The 13,334-nt window shown below is 45.6% G+C and overlaps 1 protein-coding gene and 1 pseudogene across 16 annotated transcripts in view; both read right to left on the bottom strand.

The window, feature by feature from the left end:
• The window catches only part of ATXN1 (ataxin 1), a 415,607-nt gene that overhangs the window by 236,273 nt on the left and 166,000 nt on the right, over positions 1-13,334 (bottom strand). The window lies entirely within an intron of this gene.
• Positions 2,645-4,195, bottom strand: LOC109499547 (annotated as a pseudogene).

Raw genomic sequence — 13,334 nt, 5'->3', positions numbered from 1 at the left:
TAACAAGCCTCCGGCAAGATCTTTCACTGCCTCACTTCCCCCACAACTGCTGGTCAAACAGGCTGCAGAGGAACCTTCTGGTCTCCCACTGACCTTAGGGGAACGGCTGAGCCCTAAGATGGAAAGACCCTGGGTCTGGGGATCATCGCCAGGTGGAGGTCTCCACCCCCACCTGTGAACACCGGAAGTGAGCTCTGACAAGCTGGGTGTTGGAATGCCACATTCTTGCTCTCCGTGTCCTCTCTGCTTTGCTGCATCTCAGGAAAAGGTCCTTTATGTCGACCTACCCTGAAAAATCTATGCAGACTGCTGAGCTGTTATAATGCTTCCAGTTTTCTACTTCCTTCACTGTGGTTGATATATTTTAAAACATGAGAAACCCCTCTCCTTCTATCGAATCTACTTGGGGAACTGGGTAAGTAAACTAGTTACATCATTAACCCTACTTTAAGTGCCCTGCTCAGCCAACCAGACTCTGGGCATCTCAGGGCCTCACCCACAGAGCCAAGAGCAGGATTTTTTTTTTTTTTATCAGCCATTTTTCTCTTTCCTAGGAAGTCTTTTTCCCATTATTTGCAGATTTCATGAGTAGGTTAGGGTCGCAAAAGCATGTGTACTGGGCAAGAAAACCAGGATCATGTTGTTGTCATGACAAAATTCACACAAGTGACAGCACTTGAAAGTTGTTAAAACGGCTTGCTCGCTTCGTTCTCATTCATTTAACTTACTTTTAATGCGAAAGGGGAGATAATAGTGGAGACAGTGAAGAAAGGAAGGAATGTGTAACCACACCCACCTCTTGCTCTGTTAAGTCTCCCCCTTATTTCATCATTCAATGCCACAGGGGACGGCACAAACTCTAAATTCAGATCTAACCTTAAACAGATTTTGTTCATTCCTAAAACTTGGCTTTCTATGCTTGTTTCTTCCACAGCAATTATCTGGCACTTTCCACCCTCGTCTCTCTGTTGCATTTGTAAAAGGTCCACTAGATTACATGACCACGTGCTTCCCGTGCTTCCCGTGGGGCGTCCTAAAAAATAAGAGTCTCTCTCTGTCTCAAAAATAAATAAACGTTAAAAAAAAATTTTTTTTAATAAATAAATAAAAGAACTAATCTGCATAACACGCGCCTAAGAACTCTGTGACAAAGGATAGCCCGGTAAGTTTCTCAATGCCTAAGAGGCTCTGCTGCGGGGTCACCGGGCTGAGGTTCTGTCTGCCTTCGCCTCCCAACTTTCGAGAATAAGTCCGGAATGGTTCCCTGAGCTCAGCATATGACTCCCACTTCTGCCACCAAAGGACAACTGGACCCCCACCGTAGGAAATGCACTCTACTCAACTGCACCAGGCGCTCTGAGAAGGGGGCAGTGCAGACTGACCTGTATTATACGGCGCTGTGGAAAGACTCACGGGCAGGGTAAGCACCTGTACGTGGAACCTTCCTATAGAACCATTACAATTTAACGCAATTCAATTTAGAACTGCAATTACAATTTAGAACTATGTTCCCTATGAAAACAATACTGAAGTCGACACAAAGAACATAAAAAGGCCCTCTACCCTCCTAGTTTGCACGTATAGGCTTCCACAACGGGCCCACAGAGGGACCTCGTGGTCACCTCACAGAGTGCTCTGCCACTACCAGGGTCAACTCTATAAAAGACGAACTCCTTCTTACATTACACACAAGATGTCTATTCGTATGAAGAGACACATTGCCACTTAAACCATGTCTTAAATACAGTGTAGGCCATTCACATTTCACGGAGCGTTCTCGCCATTCAGAAGATACCTGCAGCTTAAGTTAACGTGCTACAAAGGTGACACAGGATGCTTCGTTCTGGACCCGAATCAGAACCACCTCAATTCCACGCTTGCCAGGATACAAGTGACCTCCATTTACAGTTAACCGTAAAAGGGGTTAACTTTCTCTTTGGTTTCCTTTTCTCAGTAAAATGTCTATTTAACCTGATCGCTGATAGATACCAAAAAGGGGGTCAGTGCTCAGTTTTTAAGAAACATAACTGAAATGTCAACTGTGAGAGCAATGGACATTTTTGTATAGTCATTTTTGAGGTATGGGTGGAAATCTGTGAAGTCTCTGATGAACACAAAGGAATAAAGGATACAGAAACCCCGTCCTAAGTAACACGGAGAAGGGACAAGCCCAAGAGAAGAATGACATAGCCAAACCCGTCCAGGAGAACATTAATTAAGGGTCTGCTCAATGGGCACCAGTATATAAAACAAGTCCCCAAGACATAGTGCCTGAAGAGCAGGAGCTCGAAACTTCAGCACACAAACTTAACTTTCCATTTTTTCTTCCGCCAAGTTCATCGTGCTTTTACGGTATTTTAGCTTTCGTATTTGGGACCGCTGGGACCCAGGGATCTCTATCTTGGCAGAGTTAAAAGAGTACGTGTGAGCTTTTCCTAAGTAGAATGGTGATTTACTAGAGAGAGTTTTTTGGTGAGTCGAGTCTGAACAGTAGGCTTGACATCTTTATTAAGCACAGAAAAGCGCCAACTTGAAAAATATCCTAACGCAGTTCACGGCTGCTGCTAGGAAGACAGCAATCCCCTCCCTTCTTTTTAACTGGAGGACAGAGACACCCCCCCCCCCTCCGCCGCCCCCGCCACCATATGTGGGTCTGAGCCGGTCATCTGTGAAGTCATTCAGTCCAGCTCAAGCCATGGGCTTTCCTGCTTGTGTTTTATAGGGAAACATCGCATTTACACTCTTCTTCATCCTCCTTTACCTAGAATACAGAATGCCTCAACGTAGGCACTGAAATATCTGCTGAATGAATTATTTCAATTACGGACACCAGCGGCACCTGTCCTGTGAGCTTGACCCGGGAATCATCTTTGTGACTTCTCCCTCCTCGTGCCCCACATCCACCCATCACGACGTTCTAGGAGTCTACCTCTTGACATGCTTTTAGATACGATGCCTGCTCCTCTTCTGATTCCCCACCCCTCCCACTCCAGGCCTCGGACGAATTGCTTCTCACGACGTGTTTCTTTGTTGCTGCTATTTTTTCACTTCATTGTCATACACTTAACTCCGCAATCCAGCTAGATGTGGAGGGGAGTAAGGAAAAACCACGAAACCTGCTGAACTATATGCACGAGAGCACAAAGATTACAGGGTATTTCGAGCAGGTGGGGGTGAGGGGGTGCTCTCCTGAGCCGCAGAAGAAACGGTCGGGTGGTTAAGATAAAACACAAGTTAGACGTTTTAGATCTGCTCAGTCAGCAATGGTGACCTTCTTGCTGGTCTTGCCGTCCCTGGACCCAAAGCCTTCCGCAGCCTTCCACAAGATTCCTGCCCTCCCTCACCTTGCCAAAGACCACACGCTTACCATCCAACCACTCAGTCTTGGCAGCGCACATGAAAAACTGGGAACCGTTTGTGTTGGGTCCAGCATTTGCCGCGGACGAGATGCCAGGACCCGTGTGCTTCGGCATGAGATTCTCATCATCAAGTTTCTCCCCAGAGGCGGATTTGCTGCCAGTGCCATTATGGCGTGTGACGTCACCTCCCCGGCACGTAAATCCCAGAATAATCCTGTGAAGGCAGGAACCTTTATACCCAAATCCTTTCTCCCCTTGCTTTGTCTACAAACAGCTCGAAGGAGACGCCGCCCATAGGCTCCCCAGCCATGGCGATGGTGGAAACTACAGTGGGGTTGACCATCTCTGGGTGGCGGCTCCAGGGCGTCGTCATCTGCAAGGTCTCATCACCTATTTCTAACTCCTAACTCACCTGGCCTCCTCTTTCCCAAATCCCAGCCACCTGGATACCCTGTCACCGGTTTCCCATGTGTACTGTCTCATGGTGGCACTTTCTGGACAAGAACTTGGAACTCTGTGTCACCTCCCCGTCTGCCACATCTTCATGACCCTCTGCTCTGTCTTCCCCACAGGGGCCCAGCTTTCTTTCCTGCTGCTCTCCAGCAATGACACCCACACCCCTCGGCCAGCCTCTCCACCTACTCCACCCAGGTCGCCTGCGTCCCTCCCTCGAGCCTGTGTCCCTGCTCTCCCTGCTCCTGGACCCATCCCTGTGTGTCCCCCCTCCCCCCGTCATCTCTACACCTCCTCTCAAGGCACTTCTCCTATGAAACCTGTCCTGACCGCTGTGCCCCCAGCCATGCCCCCTTCTTCTCAGCGCTCAATGACCCTCACGTGCCCCCCCCCCCCACGCATTCTCAGTTGCACGCTGTCACCTATTGTTCCGCAATTGCTTCTTGCGGATTGGTGGTGTGTCCTCAGCTAGATTTTCACAAAGATAAATTTAGATTTATAGACAGTTGCAAAAATAGTACACACTTGCCTTGTCCCTAACACTAGGCGTTCCTTTATGTTCAAGTCTTACATAATCATAGGATATTAAACGTGGTCAACACTACCAACCGAATCACAGAATTTATGACGATGTCACCAGTTTTCCACTCATGTCCTTTTTGTGTCTCAGGAACCAATCTAGGCTTTCACATGACATGGACACATCCTGTCTCTTGGGTCTCCTTTCACCTGTACAGCTCCTCAACCCTTCCTTATCGTTAAGACCACGACACTTCCGGAGAGTACTCGTCAGCTGTTTTCTAGAATGTCCTTCGACTGGGTTGGATATTTTCTCTTGAGGAGAGTGGGATTACACATGACTGGGAAGAACACCACGGCAGTCGCCTGAGGCGGGGGGGCCTTCTCAGCATTTCCTGTGAAGGGGCATACAATGTCAAATATGGTTTCCTGGTAATGCTAACCCTGATCGCTCAGTGGAGGCATGTCTGCGAGGATTCTCCAGGTAGACAGACCTATTCCTTTTTGTAATTACTAAATGTTCTGGAGGGAGATACTTTAAAACGCTACAAGTATCCCATTTCTGCTTAATCGTTTGCCCACCAATCCTAGCATCCATCCATGGAACTTTCCTGTGGCATTTACTGCGAGGAGTTCTCATGATGCCTCTCATGTATTTATTTACTAACTTGAATTCTTCTGTAAGGAGAATTCTTTTGCCTCACTTATTTATTTATTCATTCAATTATCTATTGATATCACTATGGACTCATGGGTTCTTCTTTGGGGTTGTAATCCAATATGATTTCCTCACTCAGGCTGTCCTAACCCTCAGCCAGATTTTTATACGACATCAGAGCAGATTTGGCCATGTCTTATACTTCGTACACATTCCCTCGGGTCTAAGACAATGCTAGGTACACGGTAGGTGTCAGATTCAGTGACTGACTGATTGAGTGACTGATTCATTTATTCATTCGACAAGTAATGTTCAGGGCCTTGCCTTCTGTGCTAGAGCTACAACAAACAAAACAATTTCTTCTCTCAAGCGGTTTACAGTCTAGTGAACAGGGACTCGTAGGTGTTCACACGAGTGAGCACCTACGAGTCCCTCACTCGTAGGTGAACACCTACGAATCCCTGATAAAAAGTATTTGGAGGAGTAAAGCAATAGCTCAAATGGGAATATGGTAAACTCTACCTGGAGAAAGAAGTCTACGGTGAGAGACAGGCAGGAAAAACTTTAAAAAAAAAAAAAAACACAGTATTCAAGGGGCGTGCCTGGGTGCCTCAGTCAGTTAAACATCCGACCTCAGCTCGGGTCACGATCTCATGGTTCGTGAGTTCGAGCCCCGCGTCGGGCTCTGTGGTGACAGCTCAGAGCCTGGAGCCAGCTTCTGCTTCTGTGTCTCCCTCTCTCTCTTCCCCCCCCCCCCCCCAGCTCACTTGCTTGCATGCTCGCTCTCTCTCAAAAATAAGCATTAAAAAAAAGAAAAAAAGAGAAAGAAAAGCAGTATTCTGCTCACTCTATAAAAGCAAGTGTGCACATAAAATATCTAAAGACAAATACTGTAACACAGTTAGCAGGTGTAGGCTGCCCCTGCATCTTCTAGACTAATTCTTAAAATCAAGCCTCAAGGGCACGCTTTTTAGGAAGATTTAATGTAGTAAACACAGACTCTTTATATAGCGACTATGTGCTTTCCTAGGAAAATTGGAAAGAGCTAAAGTAAAAAAGTCTGAGGAGCCATTTGTCTTAATCCAGTTTCCAAATCCAATTTCATAGTTTTTATGCCTTTACAGGGAATCATGAAGAATACGTAAGAAGCACCATCGATCAAAGATGGGCTCCCGAAGTTTCTTCACTTAATTCGATTTTCTCGTGCCGCTCCTCCTGTATTTCCCAAACAAAGTGCTTCTTTTCTGCGTGTGATAGTTCAGACCTGCAAATGTCCTCGGGAATAATAAACAATCAGGGCACGTTTTCTGCCGCAGAGAGCACACTCTGTAACATTCTTCATCCAAAGCATTTTGAACTCCAAGCCAGCAGGGCTACAATACGAAAATACCCGGCCGGTATTCCAAGAGCTGCCAACAATAGAGAATTTGTATCTTTCGACACTTACTGACACTTAAACCTGTTAATATGTGACTCCTACTATTGTTCTAAATGATGAACAGGCAAAGACTCTCCCCGCACACCCAATGTTAGTTGCATCGTGCACTTGGGTTGCAACAGTAAAGGCTGCCGGAAGGCATTTTACTTTCACGGTTTCCTGTCACCCTTTCTCATTATCGTCAACGTGTCCTCTCCGTGTTAGGATGTACAGAACAGAGGCGCACGTGTGTTGTGTCTGTGGCTATCCCCACAAATGCACGCATATTCACGGATGCACACACAAATACGCTCGGATGCATACAGACGGATCCCCGCGCTCACATCCACTCAGAAATCAAGCTTGCTCCCCTGCCTGCCACGCATGTCACACACAAACAGCATCCAGGTCCGGTGGTCTTCCTTCTGTTACCTTTGGGAGGGGATTAAGATAAAAAGCTAAAAAAAAAAGAAAAAAGAAAAAAGAAAAAGAAAAGGAAAGCCAAGTAGACACTTCATGGAGTCTGTGATGAAGACACAGAAACCAATGAAGACAGATGGGCTGCTGGCGGCATAAAAGAAAGTTCGGCACGTCAGCCCACACTCTGCAGGGATTTACCCAGCCTAACCTTCTCCGTTTCGAGCCTTCGTCCTTCAGCGTCCTACTTATCTTCCTCTTGTAGTTAGCCCACCGACCCCATTCCCGTCTCTACCTGGACCTCCCGCAATGGGGACTATTTTTTTTTTTAATTTTTTTTTTTTTGGTAACCTTCATTTATTTTTGAGAGAGAGACAGAGTATGAGTGGGGGAGGACAGAGAGAGAGGGAGACACGGAATCCGCAGCAGGCTCCAGGCTCCGAGCTGTCAGCACGGAGCCCGACGCGGGGCTCGAACTCACGAACGGTGAGATCACGACCTGAGCCGAAGTCGGACGCTTAACTGACTGGGCCACCCAGGTGCCCAGAATTCTTTCTCTTTACTCTGTCATTCGAGGTTTCCTCAGAGAAAACATTTACTGTACAATCACGCGGTGGAAAAAAGCTCAGTGGAGAGTGGATGGCTCTCTTACGGAACTCACTGGAAAATTCTTGGAAAAATCCCATAGACACAGAAGAATTTCTGGGCCAGAAAAATGAGGAGCAGAAAATATAATTCATGAATATATTTAAATTTTTACACAGTAAAATCTGCCTGTCCGTGACTGGCTCTCGAGGGTTATTCTCCCAGGGGATCAGGCCCCCGGAGCCTTCTCCACACTGTCAGCACAGAGCACATTTACTGTCATAGCACGGAGAGGGCTTCAGAGTTCACAAAACATTTTCTTTTTTTTTCTTTTCTTTTTTTTTTTTCACAAAACATTTTCTATGCACCACCTCACTTGATCTTGACCATACCCCTTTAGATACAATTATCTCCATTTCACAGATGACCAAAAAAAAAAAAAAAAAAAAAAAAAAAAAAAAAAAAAAAAATCCCTCTGATTTTAAGTGATTTCCCTGTGGTCACAGAGTTAGTAAGTTGCACAACTGAATTTCAAAACCAGAATTTCTGATGCAAAACCTCCTTTTTTTTTTCCCCAAGGCATGAATTTTATTTAATTGTCCTTGATTTCATTGGTTCCATTTTTATATACGCTGGTCATTGCCTGAAGACTGTATTTGTTTCGAAATGAAACTAATCCTCTAAGTCCTATTTTTCTTTTTTTAATTTTTTATAAAGTTTATTTATTTTGAGAGAGAGAAAGCACGAGTGGGTAAGGGGCAGAGAGAGGAGAGAGCAAGGATCCCAAGCAGGCTCCGCACCAGCAGCGTGGAGCCCGACACGGGCCTTGAACCCACAAAGCATCCTCGCGTAGCCCCTATATTTCTTTTTAAAGGTCTCTCTTTTCTGGTTAAATTAAAATGCCCACGTTCCTTTAGCACCTGCTTCCTTTACCCCCCGGAACCTCCCTTTTGAGAGATCTGAGGTCCTATTATCTAATGATCTGATTATTAAATTTTTTTTTTCAACGTTTATTTATTTTTGGGACAGAGAGAGACAGAGCATGAACGGGGGAGGGGCAGAGAGAGAGGGAGACACAGAATCGGAAACAGGCTCCAGGCTCTGAGCCATCAGCCCAGAGCCCGACGCGGGGCTCGAACTCACGGACCGCGAGATCGTGACCTGGCTGAAGTCGGACGCTTAACCGACTGCGCCACCCAGGCGCCCCTCTAATGATCTGATTATTTCTGGGTTGACAAACCTTTGCTTTTTACATTACTATTATCCTTTTGAGAGACCCGAGGTCCTATTATCTAATGATCTGATTATTTCTGGGTTGACAAACCTTTGCTTTTTAAATTATTATTATCCTTGCACACACTGCCCAGTATTTTTCAATTTGACCACTGCTACTCCCATGTTCTTACTCTAATAGTTATCAGAAAGGTTACTTCCACCCCAGAAAATCTAAAGAGCTCTACATTTTTATTCACCTGCCTTTGTGTATCACGCACATTTCTTGAATTTTCCTTCCCGGCCACTGTTGTTATAAAGACCCTTGAACTAAACAGAAGGGTTGTCTGGTCCTGCCAGTTGACCCTTCCTGAGCCATTCAAAAGGTGCCTTAACGGAAGGGCTTCTCAGCGTAGTTCGTTCTGATGTCATAAATACTGAACATGATATAATCCTACACGGGAGGCAAAAGTAGTTCTAAGCAGACAGATCTATTTACGTGCCAACGCAGCCTGATAATTAGACCACTAGGAAAAGAGAGCCAGAAAATCCCAACATGACAGCTTAATGGGACACCGGACAAGACCCCTCTTCGGTGTGCGTGTAGGAAATTCTTCACTGAGGTCAGCACAGCGCTTCCGGTGCTACGGTCCGCGCTGTCTCGACCGCAGAGATGCTCGGATTCCGGGCGTACCACCCCCCCCTTCTTGCCACCCAACTCCACTTTCCTGCTGTTTTAATTGGATTATTTTGGAATCTGCTATTTCTGTCTCACTCCCTTCCCCAAACTGTCATATAAGTGCCGCAGCCTGACTATTACTCAGCTGCCAAAATTCATTCCAGAGATGGCTGTATTTCAGCGGTAAGTGATGTCCCGCTGTGCCGTCTGAACACTAGCTTAAGGGGTTAAGCATCTGGGGGGGGTGCCTTTGTGTAGGAAAGGGGGTGCTTGGTTTTATTCTGTCTTGCCGTCATCAGTGGAGGAGCAGGTTATCAGCTCCCCCTGAGCAAGGAGGGGGGAACACACCAGAAAACACTTGAGGCACATATTCAAGTGCACTAAGACATAAAAGATATAGACAATGACTTACAGGTTCTTTTCTACAGGGTCTTCAAAGCCTTAAAACATCTGGAATGTAAGATGATCATTTTTAGAAGGGAGGAAGAAGCCTCAGAGAGTAACCCATTCACGTTACAGATATAAAACTGGGAGGCACAGAGTAAGTGGGTACTTGGTTCAAAGTCCTCCCGGTCCCAAGGCCAAGGACGTTCTAACTGGACTTAGGTTCATCCACAGACACACTCGGAGGATCACATCTCTGCCCGTGGGACCAAAGACAGCCCCGGTTTCTAAAGCTTGGGATATCAGCACTAAATTTCTTATTCTGTTTGGTTAACATTTATTTGTTTCAGAGACTCAGGATCAAAGTTGATCTCTACCAGCAAGAACCCAGAGTGTAAAACAGAGGGAGAAACAGAGCAGAAATAGTGGCAGTAAATAGTTCCGGGCCAGGAAATGTGGAAAGGTTTGTATGTATATAATCTTCACAGGGACGTGCTGTCCTCACTTTAAAGAAAAGAAAACTGGGGGAGAGAGAAGACAGAGTCTTTTTGAAGAGAAAACAGGAGGGACCACATATAGCTGCCAAGTCATAAAAACTACCTTCCCAAATTTTACTACAACATTTATGAAAACCTAAATAAATGTCATTGATACATTGCTCATTTAATCTAAAGAGATGACCTTTCTAGATACTGCTTGGTACATAGGGGCATGAGTCTGTTGTTTATCACTAACTCAAACAAAAAAGTACATCACTCCCAAGAAGCTCTATAATTTCCAAATCTTACGATAATAATGGTTCTTTCAATAGCCAATGGTTCACTGTTTGGACACGGGCAAAATGAAAGGCATTAGGATTTGGAGGGGGTCTTGAGTCAGGGAGGAAAGGGGACTAGGGGAATCTTCATGCCTCCTTCCACCTCCAAATCCTGCAACATCAGAAGCTGTGATAGTGAACATTCTAGAATTTAGAACATATATCTAAATGCTTCATCTCATTTGATAAACTCTAAGAGGAAAAAAAACAAGACAGTACTCTGAAAAGTACCCCAGAATACTGACACTTTGAGATTTCTACTATTCATTGCTTACACGTGGGGCATAACAGTTTGCCAACAATATGGAGAGCAGCATCGTGTATCAGAGGGGAGGGAATCCTGCAGCATTTCACCTGAGGGTCCCAAAAGACAACATGGCGAGCTTTGGTGTCAACCATTTTCTAACGTGTTTTACTCCGTCAGATGACACAATATTCTACCTTATTTCATGAGGTAAAAGAACTATGTGATTGCACACTGACACAGTAAATCACATTATTTATAAGGCTTTCAAAGAATAAAGTGCTTTATACAGAAGTCTGGTAAATTGTTTCAGAAACTCTAATATACTCCAAAATCGTTTTGAAAAGCTATGCCTACATCTAAAACACTATGTACTCTTGAGTCTTTGTCTCTACGTTTTTCATTTTGCCATGAAACACATCATTAAGTGTTTCAAAATAATACCTTCCCCCAAACTGGCTATGAATTATGGAGGCTTTTTTTTTTCAGGAACTGGAGTGGAAAAGGGAAGAACATATTTATGCTGAAAGATAAGTGTTGAGGAGATCTCTATTGTAAATATTTAATGACTATCAATAGGGTTTTCTTAACCATGGAAATGTGCATTACGAAACCCAGAATGCACAGTATATGCCTGTGTGGGGTGGCTGGGTGGGTTGGGTTGGGGCGTGGGATAAACAATTGAATTGGGCTTGTCAGAGAAAGAAAAAGCTTTGACGTAAAGTGTAAGGTAGAGCCCCAGAAGGCAGCAGTTGACCAGGGAAAGACAAAATAGAGAAAAAGCCTCCCCCACCCCCCATGATAGTCAACCCAAAGCTAGAAATGTAGCCATTACCAAAGCCATGTTGCGGGCCAAAGAAGACAAAAGAAATCTCTGAGTGGATTTTATTTCTTAAGAGACCACAAAAGCACCCACGAATGGAGGGAAGAAGGTAAGAAGAACCATAATCCCACAAACAAGCAGAGGGGAAGAGCACCAAGTCCTGGGGAGGCCAAGGTGGGACAAGTGATGTGGAACTTAGATCTGTTTAAAGTTAATAACGTGAAGTTAATTATGCTTGTGCGCAGAAGGCAGAGTTCATTATATACTCAATCTCACCCTGTAACATGAATTATGGTGGATACGGCAAGAAAAAGGAGGTGGTTAGTCAAAGTTAGAGTAAGGTAAGCAGGTGCGGGTAAGGCAACCATTCTTCCTCGGGGTGGTGGCTGAACAAAGAAAGTTCCGCCATATAGCAGGAGCCAGCCACTCTGCCCTCTGACGGGTTTATACAGTCACAGACTAAGGCACATCCGTTTCACAATTGCTTACAACATGGTTTGCCACTAGCGGGCGCTATTTAGACTACCTACCCTAAGGGGTCAATCGTTGCCTGAATTTCGCTGGCCCTGACCGTGGGCACTCAAGCGGGGTTCTAGAGCTGCCTCCTCTCCTCACCATCTTCCTTCCCAATCTGGCCCCACTGTCCATAACCACAACCTCACTGCCAGTTGCTGACTGCTTTCTGGTTCTTTCTGCCTTCCGGATCGATGGGTCTTTCTCCACTGGTTTCTCTCATTTCAGATGCACTCTACGCTTTCTTTGAGAATGGCCCAGTTCAGCTCTGTGTTCACTCAAACTAGGTTATGATGCTCTCGACTGTCCCTCCCTTAGAAATGTGAACTCCCTTCGGGCAGGCCTCATGGCTGTCTGTTCCATTCCATATCCCCAAAGCTTAGAACCTTACTCGTTCATACCGGCCCTCCCCAAAGAGGTATTTGCTAATGAATAAATTAGCAATGAGTGATACATGAATTAGTCATGAGTGATACACGACTGAATGGGGTTAGAAGTCAAAGACATCGTCTCGGTTTCTTGCGATTCAAAAACTGTGCTGTCGCTCCGCACTGGCAGAGCCCTGAGGCACCCCACAGGCCCTGGGGGGACCGTACGGATGGAGTTTGCAATGGCGATTTGGCCTGGCCTTGCAGATAGGTTTTCTACGTGATTGCAAACATGGTGTGGTTATGGAGGCCATCAAAAATGGCGGGACCACAGGGGCGAGGCCATGGCACAGTTACATGTGGTTAAACATCCCCCCGCTCGTCTGCCTCCCTAGAGACAGCCATTCTGGTAAGCCCTTGGTGATCAACAGGCCTGCACTTGTGCACACCAGCAGAAGAACCGTTTCCTCCTCTCTGTTTGAGTCCCTGTTGATTCTGTAGTTTAGGAGGAACGGGAGCGCTGTCCAAATACCAAACGTTCCATATGTTTACCTAATTGCCGTTCTCACCACCGTGAACGTGCAGCCGTCCTACCTACACTCATGAAGCGCCTCCCTGGAGTCTGGCAGGACATTATGAATTCTTTTCCTGACCTATATTTACCGACACAATTGTTGTCCTCTCTCCCTTTGCGAACTTACTAATTTTGTCGAGATGCCATATGTCTGTGTATAAATGCAAGTTTAACTCTCTTCTTCACTCTTATCATCATTTATGGGAGGAGAATTTGTGAGCCATTAAAGAGGACTTCTTAAGCTAGACTCTCCTTATTCGGAATCCAGATGGTCCTCCTTCTATTGAAAACGACAGAGCTGCTCAAATTAAG

This window comes from Felis catus, chromosome B2 (assembly GCF_018350175.1).
Source record: "Felis catus isolate Fca126 chromosome B2, F.catus_Fca126_mat1.0, whole genome shotgun sequence".
Classification (NCBI taxonomy): Eukaryota; Metazoa; Chordata; class Mammalia; order Carnivora; family Felidae; genus Felis; species Felis catus.
This window is presented reverse-complemented; position numbering and strand designations above follow the sequence as displayed.